The sequence below is a fragment of the Pan troglodytes genome, chromosome 15, assembly GCF_028858775.2.
Source record: "Pan troglodytes isolate AG18354 chromosome 15, NHGRI_mPanTro3-v2.0_pri, whole genome shotgun sequence".
NCBI lineage: Eukaryota > Metazoa > Chordata > Mammalia > Primates > Hominidae > Pan > Pan troglodytes.
This window is the reverse complement of record NC_072413.2, coordinates 18,853,956-18,857,974: the sequence shown is the minus strand read 5'-3', so window position 1 is coordinate 18,857,974 and position 4,019 is coordinate 18,853,956. Positions and strand designations below refer to the sequence as shown.

Here is a 4,019-nt window from a genome sequence, read left to right as displayed (position 1 = left end):
ACCTCTCACCTCATGTCCCCTCCTCCAGACCCCCACAGCCCTGGATGCCCCATAGCAGCCCTGCCACGGCTGGCAGAACTGCCTCCACCCTCCACCAACCCCCAAGACAGGCAGGAACCGTCTCAGGCTGGCACACAGCAGGTGGTGCGGGGGTAGAGGGAAGAGGCGCACCCTTCTGCACTCAACCGCTCCAGCGGGCAGAGCTGAGGGCCCCTGCCCCCCCAGGCTGGAACCACCATGGTCTAGACCCCAAGTGGCCTGAATGCTGTGGATCACTTCCTTCTCCCCTTCCACAGTGTTTGGGGAGTTGGGGAGGAAGGGAAGGGAGAGGAGTGTCAACGTCGCAGTGACGGGGTCCTGAGACAACTCACTCTGCCACCCCGGCAGGCGGCAGCAGACAGTGGCCCGCACGGGCCTGAGGGGCCTCCTGTCTGTGGTGCCCATCCCACCGAGAGGATCCTGGCCCGCGAGCCGGCAGACACTTTATTATACAGAAACACTATCGTCGTCTCCACGGGCGGAATCAACAAAAGCAAGTCTCTCCAAGTCAAAAATAGGTTTTGGATTCTTGGTGGCGGCAGTATCCGCTGAAAAAATAGACTGAACTTCTGAAATTATCTTAGTAGCAAAACAATTACAAGAAAAAAGTTGCAACTTCAGTGCTATGACTGGAAAGGGGCCTTTGGCCGGCTGCCCCTGTTACCGGCGGCCCCTGTGCGCCTGGGAGCTCCTTCGGGCTTGAGGAAGCCGCCCACGTGCCCTGATGGAGAAAATGGGACTCCACCAGGAGGCCGTGTCCTCACACCTCAGACTGCGCTCACAGCTCGGGAGGATCAAGTTACAATAAACAGTCCATTAACTTCTTGCTTTCAGGTTTCCCTGGAGTCAGGCATCTCTGCACAGTTCAGGGCAGCCAGGGGCTGCAGAGGGTCTGTGACACCCCGCCACGATGCAGCGGTGGGGACACAAGCCTGAGGGAACCTGGAGTGTGGAGAGGCAGGAGAAGGTGCAAGGAGAGGCTGCCATGGTGTGCAAGGACCCTGGGATTGCGTCTTTAAATAGCTCTCAGTCATTCTTAAAGTCCTCCCTCAAGACACAATGGGACCTAGATTAAAGAGAAGCCGTCTCTCCACTGTCCCAGGGCGCAGGCGGAATGCTCGAGCGGTCTTCGGAGGTACGGGTGCTGGTGGCACCTCACTGAAGCTCAGCCGGGCTGTCGCCAGCCCATCATGGCCTGGCAGCTCTGTCTGCTGTGAAGGTGACAATGCCACAGTCCTCGGGGCAGGAACGCCCCTCACTGCATCCTGTCAGGCTGCAGCTGCGGCGCCTGGTACTGCACGAAGGTGGTGCCCGCGGGGGCTGCGGCTGAGAGGGCCTGGGGCACGGCGGCCGGGTAGCTGTAGCCCACGAAGCTGGCAGCCGTGGCAGGCGAGGCGGCGTATGGGTACTGGTCATAGGTGGCCGGTGGGTACTGGGCGTAGGCCGGGCTGGCCGGCGTGTACTCAATGTAGGGCGAGGACAGCGACGGGACAGGGGCGGCTGGGATCACCACGCTGGGCTGCACGATGGCTGGTGGGTAGATGTAGTGCGGGGTCAGCCCGTAAGTCCGCTGGATCAAGGTGGGGTGCAGCTGCTGCACCCCAATGGCAAAGCCCGTCTGGAGGCTCCGCGGCTTGGCGCCCAGATATGCCAGGTTCACGTTGGCCTTGCGGCCGTCGATGATGGGGTTCGGGTCTTTGCAAGCCCTCTCAGCTGCCGCCCGGTCGGCCATGGTCACGAAGCCGTAGCCGCGGGACTTGCCCGTCTGGCGGTCGGTGATGACCACGGCCTCCTCGATGTCGCCGAAGCCCTCGAAGTACTTCCTGAGCGAGGCGTCGGTAGTGTGGTACGGCAGGCCGCCCACGAAGATCTTGGTGAACGTGGTGTCCTTCTGCGAGCCGTGCATGGCGCCGGGGGCGGCCAGGGGCCGCGGGAAGCCCGCGCTCGGGGCGCACGGCGCGGGCTGCAGCAGCATGGGGGGCGCCCCGCCGCCTACGGACCCGGGCCGCGCGGGGCTGCGCTCATGGGGGGCGGCGGGGAGCGTGCGGGGCAGCGAGGGGCGCCCGTCCAGCCGCCAGGCCCGACCACTCGCGCGCCGCTCCCGCCGTCAGAAATTTTCAAAAGAGATGAGCAACAATCTTCGTTTTAATCAGAGCTTTTTTTTTTTTTTGAGACAGGGTCTTGCTTTGTCACCCAGGTTGCCAGGGCACGAACACAGCTCACTGCCGCCTCGACTTCCTGGACTTAAGCAATCCTCCTGCCTCAGCTCCAGAAGTAGCAAGGACTACAGCTGTGCGCCACCATGCCTAGCTAATTTTTTTTTTTTTTTTGGCATCTTTTGTAGAGACAGGGTTTCACCATGTTGCCCAGGCTGGTCTCAAACTCCTGAGCTCAAGTGATCTGCCCGCTTAGCCTCCCAAAGTGCTGGGATTATAGGCATGAGCCACCACACCCTGCCTAATCAGGGGTTCTTAAATTTAAGCATGTACCAAAACCAACCGGACAGCTTGTTAAAATACAAATCACTGGGCCCTGACCGCAGTGTTTGGAAATATAGATTCTCAGGTTCCACCCCACTTGTCTGGATCAGTGTTTCTCAAACTTTAATGTGAGTGGGAATAACCTGAAAATATTGTTAAAAGATTCTGATTCAGTAGATCTGGGGTAGAGCCTGAGAGTCTGCATTTCTAACAAGGTGATGTTGATGTTGTGGTCCACAATCCCATACTTTGATTAGTGAGACCCTCGAGCAGAGGTTCCTAAACTTTTCTGCACATTAGTATCACCTGATGTCTCCATCCATTTGTGCTGCTATACCAGAATACCTGAGACTGGGTAATTTTATAGATAACAGAAATTTATTTCTCATAATTCTGGAGGCTGGGGAAGTCCAAGATCAAGGCACTAGCATTTGGTGTCTGGTGAGAACATACCTTCTTGCTGCATCTTCTCATGGCAGAAGGTGGAAGGGCAAACAAAGGAGTGATTGCTGGTTTCTTCTAGCCCTTTTATAAGGCTGCAAACTCCATTCATAAGGGCTCTGCTCTCACGACTTAATCCCTCCTAAAGACCCCAACCCTTAATAGTATCACATTGCAGATCGAGTTTCAACATGAATTTTGGGGGACATATTCAGACCGTAGCACCTAGGAAACTTCAAAAACTACTGATGCCTGGGTCCTGCTCTGGGTGATTGCGATTTAATTGGTCTGGGGTGTGGCCTGGACTTTGGAATTTTTAAAAGATCTCCAGGTAGTTCCAGTGTACAAGCCTTGCTGGCCTTGAATCTCTTTGCTGCTTCAGGAAACCAGAAAGTAAAACTAGATCCTCAAAGCCAATCAGGAAGCCATCACCAATTGCCTTCCCTCCTGTATTGCCAGTCTTCTCAGGTCTGATATTTATGGGAATATGATGGAAGGGCTTGCATATGCTGTTCTTTCACTGGTGGGGCAGGTGTTTCCCACAGAGAGTCACAGACTACGAGGTCTTGAGGTTGGGATTATTATCTAAGGCATATTCTATGGGGAAGAGGCCTTATAAAGCTGGCCTTCAGAAGAAAGGCCCTGTGTGGACTCCTTCAGTCCCTCCCCTCACTTCCTTCTCCTCAATATGCTCCCACTGTAGTCACCTCACGTAACCCTTTCTTTCAGGTTTCCTGGCTCTTGTGTTCCCTCACCAAACTCCTCTCTTTCTCCTCTAAACAGACCACTAATGATGGTTTTCGATGTGAGTGGCACTGCCCTCTAGGGGGTGTTTTTGGCTTTCACAATAATTAGGATGATTTTACACATTTAAATGGGTAGGGCCCAGGATAGCTCAACATTCAGGAACTGTTTAGGACACTACCACACAATGAGTGACATTTCCGCATCTGTAACTTTGAATAACTTGCCAGTCATTCATGTAGCTGAAAACTTGTTTTAATTAGGATCTAACTTAATTTTTTTATTTTTTTTTTTTGAGTCGGAGTTTTGCTCTTG

At 54.6% G+C, this 4,019-nt stretch overlaps 1 pseudogene; it reads right to left on the bottom strand.

The window, feature by feature from the left end:
* Positions 1–1,188: 1,188 nt before the first annotated feature.
* On the bottom strand, positions 1,189–2,091 carry LOC458359 (RNA binding motif protein 38 pseudogene; annotated as a pseudogene).
* Positions 2,092–4,019: the final 1,928 nt, after the last annotated feature.